Source organism: Eschrichtius robustus, chromosome 21, assembly GCF_028021215.1.
Source record: "Eschrichtius robustus isolate mEscRob2 chromosome 21, mEscRob2.pri, whole genome shotgun sequence".
Taxonomy (NCBI): Eukaryota; Metazoa; Chordata; class Mammalia; order Artiodactyla; family Eschrichtiidae; genus Eschrichtius; species Eschrichtius robustus.
In genome coordinates, this window is record NC_090844.1 from 25477118 (window position 1) to 25495578 (window position 18461).

At 39.5% G+C, this 18461-nt stretch overlaps 1 protein-coding gene and 1 pseudogene across 1 annotated transcript in view; both read left to right on the forward strand.

The window, feature by feature from the left end:
• Window positions 1-18461, forward strand: part of NRG1 (neuregulin 1) — a 1032063-nt gene that overhangs the window by 466781 nt on the left and 546821 nt on the right. The gene's annotated exons all lie outside the window — the stretch shown is intronic.
• LOC137755817 (transcription factor Spi-C pseudogene) lies at window positions 13573-14326 on the forward strand (annotated as a pseudogene).

Consider the following 18461-nt stretch of genomic DNA (forward strand, 5'->3'; position numbering starts at 1 on the left):
AGAAAGGGGAGGGAATAGGAGATTGAGAGATTATCATGAGGATTTAGTAAGAGAATTACATGCCTCGTGAGATGTGTGGTGCATATAGAAGCAGTAAACGTTAATTTCCTTCTCTCCCTCTACACTTTACCTCTGGACTCCTCCTTCCGTTCTCTGCCAAGCATTTTGGCCAGAGCATAGTGGGTGGGCCAGACAGATTGGTTGGTCCTTAAAGAAAGGAAACCTATGGTCTCATGGGTCCCGGAGTCCAGCCGACTCCAGCCACTGCTGTCTCTTTTAGAACATGCGCATTGCAATCCTTGCAGAAGTGCCCCCTGAGTACATTACTGTCTTGGGTGAGAAATGTCTGTGTGTATAGGGGGAAGGGTCTACACTGGGAAGGAGGGTGTCATGAAAGAAGTAGAGTTGGGGCATTGGTGACCTACCTTTATTCCATATCTGTTGTGCTGAATTTAAATCTCATTTGAGGAAGTGACTAAATTGTGTAGAAGAGTCTAGAGTGCTTGGCAGGCTGTGTCCTGTATTGTGAGATAAGTGGAGTTTCCCTTAGATGTAGTCTTACAGCTCACCTGTCTGTGACTAACTCTTCCCACATCAGCACTAACCTGTGCTATCAGCTTCATTTCTTTGGGGCTCTGAAGGTGGGCAGTTTGTTAAGTCGCTCCACACTGCCACTGGTTTTGATGTGTTTATTATCATAACAAGGAATGTTTTGTATTTTAAAAAGAGAATTTTAGATGTATAATATTTTAGCCCCAAGGTATACATTTCTTGATAGTTTTCAGTGGCAAGACCCGGAAGAAGAGAAATTTTTGTTTGGGAGGACTTTCAGAGTTGTCTCTTAAACATCATCCCATTTGGCTCTTTGTTAAAGGAGTCCAGCACCTGGGTAATTTCTTCTTAACCCTCTGGAGTAGGGCTAGGACCAAAGATGTGCTGTCTGTGAAGAGTTTGGACTTTTGTTTTACTTTTTGTCTTTTTGAGAGATAATGCTTTAAAATCATAAATTGAGCAAAACAAGCATTGGGCCAATGGGAAAACTGAATGTTCTCTCCAGCTTCCCTACTCTAGCTGTGTGACATCATGTGAGTTACTTAACCTCTCTGAATCTTCATCACCTGTTCTATTTTTAAATGGACATATTAAAAGAGCATTAGTACCCAGAATTGGCAAAGACAGATTGATAAATGATAGGCACTCTCCTGTTTTGTTGATGTGAGCTTCCACTGGTGCAGCTTTTATGGAGGACGGCTTGACAGTGTGTATCAAAATGTTTGTTCTGTTACCCTTTGGCCGTGAAATTTCCCCTTCCTAGAATTTTTCCTGAGAAGATAATTGAATAAGTGTAAAACCAAATGTCTTTATAAAGATATTCAACGCAACCTTACTGAAAATTATGAAAAAAGTTGGAAACAATCTAAGTGTTTGCCAATATAAGAATAGCTAACTGAGGGACATCCCTGGCATTCCAGTGGTTAAGACTTCATTCACCTTCCAATGCAGGGTGCGGGTTCGATCCCTGGTCGCAGAACTAAGATCCCACATGCCTTGTGGCCAAAAAACCAAAACATAAAACAAGCAATATTGTAGCAAATTCAATAAAGACTTTAAAAAAAATGGTCCACATCAAAAAAAGGTCTTAAAAAAAAAATAGCTAACTGAATTATAAATAAAAACTATAAACATCATGAAATACTATGTGGTCATTAAAAGTTATAATGTACAGGTATATTGATTGGCATGGACAATTATCATAGCATATTAATAAGTAAAAAAAGTATCACAGAATGGGCTTGCTCCATCCTAAATAAATGCCCCAACAACCAGTCCTTTTTTATAGGCAAAACCCACAAATTATCTCTGTCCCCTAATCTTTCTCATCTTCCGTATCTAATCCATCATGAAGCCTTTTAACTCCAAATGTCTTTCAAACCGTCCACTTCCCTCCAACTCCACCCTCCCCACATCTAAGCTTGGTGTTCAGTTAATGCTTGTGAAGTGAATGCTGAGTATGGTCCCATTTGTGACATAGCACGTCTATTACACATGTGTGTGAAGAAACAGGTGCCTGGAGGGGTGTTCACCAAACTGCTGGCTGTGGTTTCCTGTTAGGTGGTGGAATTCAGCATTATTTTTACCTTTTTGTTTGAATTTTCCTGTGTTGTTTGAAAAATTAAAAAATAATAATGTATAATTTACTGCCTTAGCCAACCCCCCAAAAAACTATTACGAAATAGGGGCAATAACCATTCCCTTACCGTTCTCTCTGGATAAACATAATGTTCAAATATACTAGTACATGTGAAAGTTTTTATAATATGAAAACAAAGTTACTAATATGGTTACTGTGAGCCATCATAATGATAACAATAATTTTTTAAAAACCACAGATGCTAAAATTTCTTGAATACCTGTGCCTAGTGTTTTAGGCGTATTAACTCATTAAGCCTGTGATGCTATTAATATTCCCATTTTAGAGGTGAGGAAACTGAGGCCGAGCCAGATTAAATAATTAACCCTGGCAGACCCAGCTGGGAGAGTAGAGCCAGGATTTGAACCAGACACAGTTAAGCCCCAGGGTCTGAGTACTAACCACTGTGCCATAATCATAACACACTGAAGACGCAGCAGAGGTAGAACTTATCTCCAGTGTATCAGACTCTCCCCACTGTGAAGCCCTTCAAGGGAGTTTCATACACTTTACCACCTCTGTTAATTTAGAAAGACTTTCAGGCACTGCTGAATGATTTGGGGAGTGAGGCCAAGCCACATGACCACGGCTGGAAGCAGTTTCATAGATTACACATTTAAATATTAGAGGCAGATGACATGGGGAAGAAAGGAGAAACTAATATTTGGGGCATGTTTGTTTTTATCCGCAAGGTACTATGTAGATACCATTGCGTTGAATCTTCACAACACGGCAGAAGGTGTTATTATTTTCGGTTTGCAATCACTGGTAAGGTAACTGAGATGTGGATTTATGACATAATTTGCCCAGGTCTTCACAGCTATTAAGTTGGAGAGGAGGAAGCCCATCAAGACTCCCAGTTTCACTCTATCCACCTCTGTTATTCTAATCACTTAGGTCTGAAGCGGTGTCCTTCTGTTATCAATGTCCATAACACTGAACAGGCCATTTAATATAAATTCCCTTGGAGGTTATATATTTTGTTATGGATTTACGTGTTTTCTTTAAACATAGCTTACTAAGTCATTGAGGCAAGAGCATGCTTTTTCATCCCAGAGAGGATAGCACAGGAGACACTCAGTACATAGTTGTTGATCATTTTGACTTTAGAGAAAAAGGCAAAAGAATAGGATAAGGTGGCAGGAACTTCATAGAATTATCTCAAGTCCAATAAAAAAGTAAAATGGTTTCCTGACATTGGTTGCAATAGATGAAACTTTCCTTCCCCAGATCTCAGGATCCCAATTTGGAAAATGGAGTTTGGCCATATCTTTTGTCTACCAGGTTTGACATAAAAAAACCTGATGAATGGTTGTAAGCTCTTTGGAAACATAGAATGGAAGGGGAATACTAAGTAACAGGACTGATCGATACAGAGTTCAGCTTTAAAATTCTTTCATCTGCTAAAGCTGGTTTTCTTGGCAGTACCAGCAAGATCTGGAATTTTTTTAAAAAATCATTCTTATAAATGTACTGATTGAATGTATTAAGATGCTTTATTACCATATCCATTTGCTTATAAGAAGGCATCCGTATATGTCAAATAGAAGCCTCAAAAGACAATCAAATAAATGAAAATAATGCAAAGCAACTGAGGTTACACAGCATTACAAACTGCATTTTGTTCATTTTATGTACATGAAAGAAAAGAACAAAGGGGTTGAAAGCCTTCTAGAATAATAAATGCCACATTCAGTGGAGAAGACACATTTTAATTTGCAAACATCTCCCACTGAGAGTGTGGCAGAATGAAAAAGAACCCTGTCCTGTAGGTACCTTAGTATCTCACTGCCTTTGAAGCTCTAAGGGGACTAGATCTTCAGTTTCCTCCCCTGTGCAGGTAATAGAGAAAAGTGTGAATAAAGAAGTGTTCCATTCCCATATTTATTTCAAAGCATTCTCTATCCTGTTTCCTGATGTGCAAAAGCCAAGTTATAAATTTTTAGTGTACTTTTAAGATTCCAGTGTTTGTCAACCTGCTGTTAACATTTGCATCAACAAAGATGGGATATGAGGTGATATCTTTGCCGTCTTTTCAGCTGTAAACTGGAATGGTGGCCAGAAAAAAAGAAAAAATTAGATTGGGGATTTCTTAGGAAGAGATGTAATAGCTAAGTACCTTATAGATATGAAAATGAAGTACCTTATATGAAATGGAGTACCTTACAGATAAGAGGCAAGACAGCTGGTGAAGAAAAAAATAATTATACCTAATAGGAGCTGCCCAGGATCCAGGTATCAAGGGGAAAAATGGCATATTTATAGCCCAGAGAGATTTCTAAGAATTAGAGATTGGGGTATATTATTTCTTGACATGTCTGGAGGCTCCCTGGATGGAAATCCCGGAACATATCTTAGAGAAAGCAAAAAGGCCTCAACAGAGAAGCTAAGAATCAGGCTGTCATTTGGGCAAAAATAAAACCCATAGATATAAATGAAACAACATGAAATAAAATAACTTCCCAGGTAAAAGGGCTATTAGTACACGATTCTGCAAGTCAAAAGTAGGTTTGGATCAGGAAGGCAAGTCTGGGGTTGAGGGAAGGGGAGGTAGGGTCAGGTATAGTTTAGAGCTGTATTGAAGTCAGGCCAGGGGAAGGCACTAGAGCCCAGTAAATGAGAGCCTAGGAAGCATGACTTCAAAGGAAAATGTGCGTGGTACACAGGGGGACCCATGAAGGTCAGAAACCTGCGTGTCAATACTTGCTGGGGAAGTGGGCAAGAAATGAAAAGGAGAGAGCCAGGTGAAGCAGCTGGAATCAGGAATCTGGGCAGGAGGACCTGGCAGCAGCCAGTATGAGCTGGAAAAGCAGGAGGAGATTTGAAGCCAGACTTACTTCTCAGGCCCCAGACTTTTAATATTCCTCCTGTGGGGACCAGCGCCTTTGAGTGACATTCACAGAATTTCAGTGTTGGACAGGATTTCAGAGATCATCCGTGAAGTCCCCTCTATAGGCACCAAGCCTTCTGCAGTATTTCCAGTGAGGGAGGGGAACACTTAAAGGAAGTAGGGAAGAGGGGAGAGAAATGGATACTTCTAACCCAATCTATAAATGCCTTATCAGTGAGCTAGGCCCCATGAAGCTAAATTTAAAAATAAGACTCTAATTATTTGTAAGTTAGCTATTTATTTTGTATACAGAGAACTCCACAGCTACATTCAAATAACCTTTTGCACCCTAACAATCTTAATTGTTCATGTAGTGTTCAGACATTCCATCAGAGAGAAACATTGCTTACTAAGTAGAAAGGAAATGCTATTTTTTCAAAGTCATGTTTTTTTTATATGGTCATAGAGCTTCACTTTGGGTGTTGGTGATGGAGACTTACAAGCTGTAGGGGACACTGGTGGCCCTGATATCTGAAGAAACCCCGATGGCTTTATCACATATTCCAAGTTTAACTTTTAATTTTAAAAATAAATGAATGGATAAAAGAAACATGTTTGAAAAAAGACACAAAACCCTAGTTTTAGTCATGTGTAGGTACTCTATTTTAAGGATGTGTAATTCATACTCATAACTCACATAATGTAGGGGGTGATCAATGAATATGAGATAATTTCCCATAAGATTTCTTTAAATAGTAAACGGCTTTGCTGCCTGTAATTCACACATCAATTTATGCAGAACTATTTCCGCATAGTTCATCTCCAATTTATGAGAAAATACTATGTTTCAAAGCAGATTTTAAGTGAGTTTTTTGGAATCCAGAAGCAATTGTCCCAAAGAATGAATTTCAACCCAGTTAAGTCCACAGGTCAGCCCACAAAAAAAACACACTTTGCACTAATTAATCTGTGAGGCAAGTTTGCTTATCCACTTTTATTCCTCTTTTTCTTTGTTTCCTGCCTCGCCGCGCAGCTTGTGGGATCTTAGTTCCCCAACTAGAGATTGAACCCGGGCCACCGCAATCAAAGCGCCAAGTCCTAACCTCTAGACCACTAGGGAATTCCCACTTATCTACTTTTAGATCAAAAAAAATTTTAAGCAGATAAAAAGCTATGACTACCCCATCTAAATAAATTCACCTGCTATGACTTAGATACACTTGCACACAAAAATTGGTATACAATTTGAAGAAGTAAAAGAGCCCATTCAAATTTGCTCAAAGGTAGGGAGTAATCATATTCAATAATTCTTTGGGAAAAGGTATATGTATTTTGCTTTCAGGTACTTACTAGGAGAGAGGGGATTCTCCATCTCCCGTGTGGCTAAATGTGAGAGCCAGGGGTTTCCCATAATTCTAAAAGTTCAGTAGAATCTATGGTGTGGCAGAAGTGCTTTTTGTCCGCTCTTAGTTCCAAGGAGGACCAGCATGCTTTCTAATCAAATGCCTCAACCGATTGCTTTTTTTTTTTCCCCTCAATTTTTTATTTTATTTATTTTATTCTATTTTATTTTTTAACATCTTTATTGGAGTATAATTGCTTTACAATGGTGTGTTAGGTTCTGCTTTATAACAAAGTGAATCAGCTATACATATATCCCCATATCTTCTCCCTCTTGTGTCTCCCTCCCACCCTCCCTATCCCACCCCTCTAGGTGGTCACAAAGCACCGAGCTGATCTCCCTGTGCTATGTGGCTGCTTCCCACTAGCTATCTGTTTTACGTGTGGTAGTGTATATATGTCCATGCCACTCTCTCACTTTGTCCCAGCTTACCCTTCCCCCTCCCCGTGTCCTCAAGTCCATTCTCTACTAGGTCTGCATCTTTATTCCTGTCTTGCCACTAGGTTCTTCTGACCATTTTTTTTCTTTTTTTTTTTTATTTTTAGATTCTGTATATATGTGTTAGCATACAGTATTTGTTTTTCTCTTTCTGACTTACTTCACTCTGTATGACAGACTCTAGGTCCATCCACCTCACTACAAATAACTCAGTTTCGTCCCTTTTTATGGCTGAGTAATATTCCATTGTATATATGTGCCACGTCTTCTTTATCCATTCATCTGTTGGTGGACACTTAGGTTGCTTCCATGTTCTGGCTATTGTAAATAGAGCTGCAATGAACATTTTGGTACATGACTCTTTTTGAATTATGGTTTTCTCTGGGTATATGCCCAGTAGTGGGATGGCTGGGTCGTATGGTAGTTCTATTTGTAGTTTTTTAAGGAACCTCCATACTGTTCTCCATAGTGGCTGTATCAATTTACATTCCCACCAACAGCACAAGAGGGTTCCCTTTTCTCCACACCCTCTCCAGCATTTATTGTTTGTAGATTTTTTGATGATGGTCATTCTGACCAGTGTGAGATGATATCTCATTGTAGTTTTGATTTGCATTTCTCTAATGATTAATGATGTTGAGCATTCTTTCATGTGTTTGTTGGCAATCTGTATATCTTCTTTGGAGAAATGTCTATTTAGGTCTTCTTTCCATTTTTGGATTGGGTTGTTTGTTCTTTTGATATTGAGCTGCATGAGTTGCTTGTATGTTTTGGAGATTAATCCTTTGTCAGTTGCTTCATTTGCAAATATTTTCTCCCATTCTGAGGGTTGTCTTTTCGTCTTGTTTATGGTTTCCTTTGCTGTGCAAAAGCTTTTAAGTTTCATTAGGTCCCATTTGTTTATTTTTGTTTTTATTTCCATTTCTCTAGGAGATGGAAATAGAATTTCCGTTTTTCTTTCTCAAGATTGCTTTGGCTATTCGGGGTCTTTTGTGTTTCCATACAAATTGTGAAATTTTTTGTTCTAGTTCTGTGGAAAATGCCACTGGTAGTTTGATAGGGATTGCAGTGAATCTGTAGATTGTTTTGGGTAGTAGAGTCATTTTCACAACGTTGATTCTTCCAATCCAAGAACATGGTATATCTCTCCATCTGTTTGTATCATCTTTAATTTCTTTCATCCGTGTCTTCAACCGATTGCTTTTAAACTAGGTTTTCCCTTCATTGTCCACCGGGAAGGAACTTTCTACCCTTCAGAATAAATGAATAAATCTGTTAGCAACAGTGAGAAACAAGTGAGGTATGAAGCAGTCTCTGGCACTTTCTATTTTGTCTTTTCTTAGATTCTGTGGTAAAAGGGAGAAAGTACAGAGAAATTCCAACACTGAGTACATGAAGCTTTAAAGTAAGGCTCAAGTGAGGCTGGGCATTTAGGGGATTTCTTCCAAGTGGGTCAGAGGTCTAGGCAGAAGGGATGTATGAGGTTTAGAAGGAAGGGGGCATGAACTGGGTGGGGTTGGGGGACATTGCCGGGACAAGCCAGCTCTGGAAACAGAGGAAGAAGAAACAACCTGAGGGTGACTGTATCCTTTATGTTTTCCCTCTCCCCTCACTATTGACAGCCTTCCCTTCATGATCTGACTCTTTGATAAAGAAAAGGATGATGAGATATAGAAAAGAAGGAGAGAAAGAAAAGAAGTAGATACCAGGTAGTACTGTTGAGGAAGAGAGTGAGAGAAAAACAAATTCTTGCCTCCGTGGTCTACCAGCTGCCGTTACTACTCATAATGTTAGGTGTGCAAAGAAAGTATGTGTTAGGTATTTGTAGCCAACCAGCAACTCCCTGACAGTCTCTCATCAATAGCAAAATATTGCATACCTCTTGTTTTGTAAGTCAAGAAACCCAGTGAAAAGCTCTAAAAGAATCTTCCTTGGATCTGAATTCACATACATTTCTGACTTCTCAGAGAGCCTTAGGGTTGGAAAGCTTCAGAATCCATGGGTACACTAAGGAAGAAAGTGATAGTAGTATTCTTCAGCGGATATGAAAAAATATCTAAGAGGACACCAGAACCAGAAGACCATGGGTGGTCTGAAGAGTAGGATGGGAGAACATAGTAACCGTTTAGTTCTAGGGATCAAACAACCACCCTGGCTGCAGAGCTTCCTTCCAAGGCAGCATGATAGACATGATGTGCTTCAATCCAGGTGTTGGGACCAAGTCCTACTGAACATGTGCTTTTGTGCAAACAGCAAGCATGTTCTTTGGTGAAGCTTTGTTCACCTGAAACACTTCTCTCATTCTCTCTTGGCTGCTTCATCTTTCGGATGAGGAGAATGGAAGTCTGTGTAATTTAGATTGCTCAGTCAGCAAACAGTGGAAGAATCGAGACTTCCAAGTAGGTCAGCTAGCTCGGAACCAAAGCCCTATCTCTAGACCGCACCGAGGAAAGTCAGCGCAATTTTGCCATCTTTCTCTCTCTCCTTCCCTCCTCTTCCTCCACTTCGATCTTCCCCTCCCCCTCCTTCTCCCTTCCTTGCCCTCCCATTTCTCCCTCCAGTGGTAGATTAGTAATACCTGGGGGTATTCATAATCTTCCTGCTTTCCTCCTTCCCCACTCCCATCTCGACTTCTGTCCTCCCTCCCTCCCTCCCTCTTCCTTCCCTCCTTCCTTCCTTCCTCCCTCCTTCCTTCCTTACCAGTTTCCACCCATTTTCTTATGTAAAGCACTTTTGAATTCTAGCCATCTGTGAATACAAGGCAGTGAAAAATATTGAAGTCACATCAAATTCCACTTGCTCTGCCAGTTAAAAATACAGATGCTTCCTGTTTTATGCTTTCCTCTCACTTTCTCTGGAGTTTAAACATGAAAATATGTTCAATGATAAAAACCAGCACATATTCCCTTTCACCAGGAAACATATTGCAAACAATGAAAGGTAGAGTTATTTTCCCAAGTCCAGCCGGGGTATTAAGATGTTGGAAGAATCATACATAGAACCATAATTTCATAGAAGAAGAACATAATTATTCACAACGATCACATTTTATAGGTGAAGAAATTGAGATCACAGGGAATTGTTGTAATTGTTCTCATATGTGGTCCTCATGGACTTGCCAAAGTTCACATCCGCCTACGTTTTCACCTAGCATAGCTGGGCCTCAATTGCTCCATGATGCTTTTTTGCTATCCACCACTTTCAAATAGGATTCTTTGGCTACTGGGAGAGGCCAAATCCTTGAGCAATGAAGCGTTAGCTTGAAACTCAGTTTATGTGCTGGAGTGAAAAAAGCAATGCAGTACTGAGAGTCAAGACAACTGGGTCCTAGTTACACCTCTGTTGCTACCTATCAAACCTTGACAAAAATTTCTACTCTTGGCCCACGAAGGGGCTAGGTCAAATGATCTCTAAATTTCCTTCCAGCTTTGAAACTTGATTATTTTTTCTCCCTTTACTTTTCTGCTGACTCAAGAGTATATGACATTGGCCACGTTATTAACTGCTGTAAATCTCCATTTTTCCAAGTGCAAAGGGAGAGGAACACATTCCCATATTTTCCTAGCTTATACCTACTATATAATCTTGAATTAAATGGACTGTTTTTAGAAATCACATTAAGTCTTTTATATCTATAGATGTTCTAGCTTTCGCGACTAATTAAATAAGACAGTGGTCGTACCGCTGGGCAGTATCCTTCGCTGTAAAAACACTGTATTGACCACGATTCTCACCCCTCTTGGCTTCCACCACATCTTCTTATATAAGCTGTTATCACCCTTGTAGTACTATGGTATAGCACACTGTATGTCACTGTGTTCTCACCCTCCTGTCATATCAGGTCCTATCCCAGCATTTCCTATCTCAATGACTAGATCCTCACCCGTTTTACTAATGCGTGATAGATACTTTCTCACTGTATATTTCTCACTTCCTTATATCCAATGATTCACCAAGTCCTTATTGATCTTATCTCCCCTATGTCGTTCAAATTCATCCACTTCTCCTTCTTTCTCCCACTATGTCCTAGTCCAAGCTACCGTTACCCCTCCCCTAAACTACTCTATTCCACATAGAAGTCAAAGGATTATTTCAAATCGCAAATCTAACCATATCACCCCACTGCCTAAACCCCCCAATGGCTTTTCACTACTACTTTTTTTTTTAATATTCAATTGCACATGTTTTTATTGGAAAGAATTCAGGTTTTTCATTTCATCACTAGACTGCTGTACAGAAAAAAATTTTGTTGAATGAAGAGTTTATAACTGTGTTATAAAGTTATATATGCATGAGCTATGTTTTTTTCCTCTATTTTTAAAAAATGTAGTTGATTTACAAAGTTGTGTTAGTTTCAGGTGTTCAGCAAAGTGATTCATTTATTTATATATTTATATATATATCAGTAAAAACTGGAGTTACCAGGAAAAGCTCCCAAGAGGCTATGCTTGAACTGTGCTTTGAAAGTTAATTATAGTTTGAACAGGGAGGTGTGTGTGGCTTGTTTCTTTTCTTTCTTTTTTATCTTTTTCAAATTTTTCTCATTTCTTTCTTTATTTATTTATTTGGCTGTGTCAGGACTTAGCTGCGTCATGCAGCATCTTCATTGCGGCATGCGGGATCTTTCGTTGCGGCACGTGGGCTTCTCTCTAGTTGTGGTGTGCGGGGTTTTTCTTCTCTAGTTGTTGGAGCCTGTGCCTGGAGCCCTGGCACAGGCTCCAGGGCGCGTGGGCTCTGTAGTTTGCAGCACACGGCTCTCTCGTTGAGGTGCACGAGCTTAGTAGTTGTGGCGCACGGGCTCAGTGGCCCCGTGGCATGTGGGATCTTAGTTCCCCGACCAGGGATGGAACCCGCGTCCCCTGCATTGGAAGGAGGATTCTTTACCACTGGACCACCAGGGAAGCCCCTGGCTTGTTTCTTGAAGATCTTTCTACATGATGACTGTTCCCCATTTGCTCTTTCTCATACGCTGTCCGCCTGGCTCCCCCAAAACTCTGTATCCTGGGATGCTGGCATCAACAGACTCCCTTGCCCTCTGTCTTCAAGTTGGGTTTCCCCAAAGGGAGGCACCGGCAGGAGGTTGTAGGGTGGAAGGAGAGAATCCTAGGCCTTCATTTCCCCATGAATGCTCCTTACCTGGTCGTGGTTGGCAGTAACTAATTCCTCTTCTGAAGGCCACAGCTCCTGTTGGATGCCCCCTTCTAACTTACAGCTACAGTTTCAGTGGGTTACCCCTTCAGACCTCGGGGTGATAATGGCTTTCTGCTGCTCTGATCCCCAGGATACACTTAGACTCTGTATTTATTCATCGTGGGGTTGTCATACGTTTCCTGCCAAAAATGAGCGAGTGGGATTAAAAAAAAATTGGTAAAGAAACTGTCAGCCTGTCAATGGGAATTCTTCTCCAACAAAATATAGTTGTATTTTTCTCCTCTTGTTTGTTCAGTTCAGATGATACATGAGCTTTACCTCAAAACACATCACCAAGCAGGCGTCACTTTAAACTGATTATCACAAGCTGACCAGCAGAATGCAACGTGGGTCCCTAAGTAAAACAGAATAAAATGGGCCAATAGACGATAGAACACCTGCTCCCCCCTCCCCTTTCCCCACCACATACACTTACTGCACTGAGTGGGTCTTCAGAGAAAATAAGCCAGTAAGAGAGAAACCCCCATCTCTGCCCCCCTCCCTAGGTATCTACATAGAAACACTCCAGTTATTCCTAACATCACAGACTCAGGAAAGAGGAAACGTGAGAGGCCATCCCTGCTGGAACGGTTGGGAGCTAAGGGTGTGGGTAGGGAGGAGAGCACAATTAAAGTACTGAGGTTTGAGCCCAGATAAAAGCTGCTCTGTCACATCCATCCTGACTGTGAAATCCACCCATCCAAGACATACCACCCTAGATAGACCCTCACTCCTCCTGCAAAGGAGATTGGCAGGAGTCAGTGGTGCTTACCCATGGTCCAGAGGGAGCTGTTGTCACTTCATCTGCCATCATTCACACCTATTGAGAGGAGAACAATGGCCAATACACAGAAGCCTTCCTTGGGACCAACTTTTGAGTTGTATAAGCAGTAAAAGCAACATTGATCTTCGCTTATCAGCATTTTCATCAGTAGCAGCAAAACCAGTAGCTTAGCCAGCATTGTGTAGAACTATAAACTTTAACTTCTGAACTACGTCGACTGGTTAAAAAAAATTCAGCCTGTATGTGGCAATTGGGAATAGAATGATTTCCTCTAAAATTATTCCAAGTATTTTTAAAATAAATACTTGGTTGATGAAAAATATAGAATATGTGTGATAGTTAGGATAACTGAATACATTACATAATGTCCTTTGCCAAGAAAAGCTTACATTATTACAATGGTTAGGAGGGAAATTAATCTGAGTAATCTTAATATAATAGTGCTAATAATCATAATGGAATGAATCACCCTATATTGCAATTATGATTCAGTAATATATATTTTTGGAGATCAGCTCTTTCATGACGTGTTGGAATGGAATGCAGTGACAGGAGAGCAGTGATTTTGGCTAACACCATAAATATTCTGAAAAAAGCTAGCACAATAGAAGAATCCATTTTCTCCACTGAATTATTAAATGCCCAAAGAAGTATCATGGGGCAGATAAAGAAGTATATGAGTCTGGAAATGTTAGATTGGCCTCTGATGGACAGAATTGTCAGTTTATTAATGAAGCATGGCTTGTGTTGAACAAGACAAGCTGGATCAAGCATTTGAAGATGCTTTTGAAGTACTAAGGCGCAACATTCAACTGGTGATCTTCAGTACTCCTCAAATTACAAAAATTACCTGGCTTTCATCAACCACTCTTCTCATGTCAGAGGAAATTCCAGCAGCTATGGTGTGCTGCCCACAGAGGAACCGGTCTACAATTGGAGAACAGTAATATATAGAACAGTGCTGCGGACCTCTATTTTGAAGGAAATATTCATCAGTCTCTGCAGAACATCCCTGAAAACCAGCTGGTGCAACCTACTCTTCTCCAGCAAAAGGGAGGAAAAGGCAGGAAGAAGCTCCGACTGTTTGAATACCTTCATGAATCCCTGTGTAATCCTGAGATGGCATCTTGTATTCAATGGATAGATCAAACCAAAGGCATCTTTTGGTTTGTATCAAAAAACATAGAAAAACTTGCCCAACTTTGGGGGAAAAGAGAAGGCAACCGGAAGACCATGACTTACCAGAAAATGGCCAGACCACTGAGGAATTATGGAAGAACTGGAGAAGTCATCAAAATCCGGACAAAGTTAACTTACCAATTCAGTGAGGCCATTCTCCAAAGACTATCTCCATCTTATTTCTTGGAAGAAGAGATCTTCTACTCAAAGTATGTTCAACCTGATCAAGGATATCTCAGTTTAAATAACTGGAATGCAAATTATAATTATACATACGCCAATTACCATGATCTAAGTCACCCTGATTGCTAAATATACTCTTATATATCAAAATTTTCTGGCATCAGAAATCCCTACAAGTTTTGGGATTTTTCTCTGAAAGCAAATACTGAAAAACAAAACAAAAAACCCAAACTTCATTACTGCTATCTTTTATGAAGTAGCGTATAATCTATACTAACTTGGTGAAAAATTTTGCCAGTGAACAACTTTAAAATGATCAAGTCCCATTTGAAATAATAGACTAAATGTCCTTCCTTTTACTATTGTCTATGTAATACTTCCTTCTAGATTAATAATGCTAGTGGAGATACTTTGATTTACATATTGATTTAAACATTATTTTCCTGTCATACACTCAGACCAAAAAAAAAAAAAAAATCACTCTAACATGTATCCAGCAGCTTTAGCAACAAAACAAAAAACGATTGCCTGTGATAGTGTTCCTGCTAAATTACATTCATGGCTTTAAAAATTTCAGTGACTAAAACTAGAACTACCATATGATCCAGCAATTCCACTCCTGAGTATACATCCAGAGAAAATGAAAACACTGATTTGAAAAGATATATGCACCACAATGTTCACAGCTGCATTTTTTTTTTTTTTTTTTTTTTGGCCACACCGCACAGCTTGTGGGATCTCAGTTCCCCGACCAGGGATTGAACCCAGGCCTCTGCAGTGAATGCGCAGAATCCTAACCACTAGACTATCAGGGAACTCCCATAGCAGCATTATTTATAATAGCCAAGATATGGAAGCAACCTAAGTGTCCACCAACAGATGAACGGTTAAAGAAGATGTGGTAAATATACACAATGGAGTACTACGCAGCCATAAAAAAGTGAAATTTTGTCATTTGCAACAACATGGATGGACCTAGAGGGTATTATGCTTAGTGAAATAAGTCAGGGAGAGAAAGACAGATACTGTATGTTATCATTTATATGTGGAATCTAAAAATTGAAACAAATGAATATAACAAAATAGAAACAGACTTAAAGATATAGAGAACAAATTAGTTACCAGTGGGGGGAAGGAAGGAGGGAGGGGGCAAGATAGGGGTGGAGGATTAAAAGGTACAGACTACTATGTATAAAATAAATAAGATACAAGGGTGTAATGTACAGCACAGGGAATATAGCCAATATTTTATAATAGCTTTGAATAGAGTATAACCTAGAAAAATACTGAATCACTATGTAGTACACCTAAAACTAATATAATATTGTACATCTGAAACTAATATTGTAGATCAACTATATTTCTATAAAATAAATAAATAAAAAGTAAAAAGTAAAAACTTAAAAAAAAAAAAAAAAGAAGTATATGAGTCTGGCAGAGGAAGAGTGTGTGTTTCTTCTCCTAGGAGGCATCTTGTGGAAGCCAAGTGTGGAGAGAGAGTGGGATAAGGAAGTGTGGGCTGGAAGAATTCTCAAGGCAAAGCACAGATACCCACAGAATGTGTTATTCAGGCCTCGGCTCCCATGGGCCAGCTGGATTCGCTCTAAGGGACTAAGAATACGACCAATTCACATATGCAGATGAAGGGTAATATAGATAGCTAATGTTTGTGAGCACTTGCTGTATGACCAGGAAGTATGCTAAGTGCTTCCCCAGAGATAATTCACATTCACTCTCACAACCACTCATGAGACAAATCATTATTTTTATCCTCATTCTTCAGATGAGGAAACTGAGTCAGTGGTGTTAGGAAACATGCTCAAGGTCATACCAGTGGTAACTGTGGGGCTGGGATTTGAACTCAGCCTGACTCCAGAGCCCATGCTCTTAACTATTAAGTGAAATAGGATAGCATCATGTTCAGGATGTCTTTAGATGTGTATATACACCCAATAAAATATTTGGAGGCAACAAGGCCCTATGTCTGGGTTGGTGCTAATGCAAAAATACTTATAGATGCCTCTTTCGGTTGCCAGCTTTTGGTTGTAATTAAATTTCTTATGTCCGTATTATTAAAATAGATTAAAACTAGATTAAAACATGCCAGACATTTTGTGGATTTTATAGAGCATTATAAAGCCTTTAAAAAAAAAAAAAAAAACTCTATGGACTTGAATACCTATATTAGTATATTAATGCCTTGTGTCTTAAGGTTGTTCCTTACTCACCTTGAAAATTGATATATTACATGATGCCCACTTTACAGATAGAGAAAGTTGTGGCTGCAAATGATAAAGCCTAAAATATAGCCAAAGATAATTAAATCCACACTTTGTTTCCTTTTATTGAGCCACATTGATGTCTTTAAGCATCATCAGAGGGGGGAAGTTAGCATTCCAGGTCTTTAGTTTCTTAGCATAAAGTAAGACTGAAGAGAGTAAATGTAAATATACTTCATCTCATGGTCCCCTGGACCAGAATTTCTGGAGTTCTGAGTTCTCCTCTCTTCTACCCCTCATTTCCTCATCAAGCATTGTTTCCTTAGAAAGGGTTAAAACAATTATTATATGTCTAATCAAATAGCGATATGACTTAAAATTGGTAAATCATTAGATAAATTATAATTGCAAATTCTGAAAGAAAATAAAAGACATCAGAAAGTCTTAGGCAGAGACTCACTGAATCAATTAAGGATGGAGAAAAGGTTGTAGTACAAGCTGGTAATATTGCTTCTATATTGCCTCATGTATATAATAAAAGAGTGACTCATGAACCTGAAATTATAAAATTAAGTGTGGGAGATATGTAATATTAGATCATCCTCAAATGAAAAACAGTGTATTATTTATATCAAAAATAGTATGCCACGTAACGCATTTTATGTATAGGCATTTTGTTGGTGTACTAGTACATGCAAACTTGGAAAAAAAGAACACTATTATTTTTATGATTTAGTTGGGGCATGACAACTGCTGTTTAAAAGAAGAAAACAGGGCTTCCCTGGTGGCGCAGTGGTTGAGAATCTGCCTGCCAATGCAGGGGACACGGGCTCGAGCCCTGGTCTGGGAAGATCCCCCATGCCGCGGAGCAACTGGGCCCGTGAGCCACAATTACTGAGCCTGCGCGTCTGGAGCCTGTGCTCCGCAACAAGAGAGGCCGCGATAGTGAGAGGCCCGCGCACCGCGATGAAGAGTGGCCCCCGCTTGCCGCAACTAGAGAAAGCCCTTGCACAGAAATGAAGACCCAACACAGCCATAAATAAATAAATAAAAATTAAAAAAAAAAAAAAGAAGAAAACAACTCTTAGTGTTTTAATACAGTAAAAACTTACATCTTACTGACTTAGATTCCAGCACAGTTGTTCTTGGTTGGGTTGCTCCTCTTAAGAGGTGACTTGGGGATCTTTTTCTCCTGTGCTGTAACAGAGGATGATGGCTCCTCCATCTTTGACACTTGGCTTCAACGTCACTCTGGCAATATACAGCCAGTATTGTAGGCAGAATAAGAGTGTCCAAAACAGGACATGTGCACATGGACACACACATACATACACACATTCTTAACTGCCTTGGTTTGGAAGTGGCACTTGCCTTCTGCTCTCATCCCATTGGTCAGAATTAGTCACATGACCCCCACCTAGGTTTAAGGAGGCTGGGAAATGTAGTTTGGTTCTGTGCTTAGGGAGAGGGAACATATTTGGTGCTCATTTAATCACTCTCTCTGACAGGACTGGTTCAAAAGTCGTACCAGTAAAGATAAAAATAATTCTGTTCATTGCACTCCACAAGATGAATTGATTAAAGTAAAATATGTATGCATACCCTTGTACCCTTACTTTGCATAGTGAAGCACAGTGCAAAGCATATTCCTTAAGCTACTAATTTCAAGACTTGCCATTATAAACTATAGGCATGTGTCTCTAAATTGATGTGAAAGAAATATCGGATCTCAGAAAATATATCATCTGTCATCATGTTGGCAAACTCATCTATACCTGAAGATTGCTGAAATATTTGGACCAGAAGAGAACTGATCAGTCATCTCCTTTTGTGAGAGAGTGTGTAAGTGTTTCACCTGGGACTCAGTTGAGTTAGTATTTCATAAGCATAGATATAAATTTGGCTAAGGAGCACAGCAACAATGCAGCAAAAGTCATGGGAAAAAAATCATTGTATTTTCAGACTAAAAATTAAGTGTGAAAAAAATTTTCTAAGAACAGAAGTACCTCAGGTAAATGACGTTTTTTAAAAAGTAACTGAAAGAT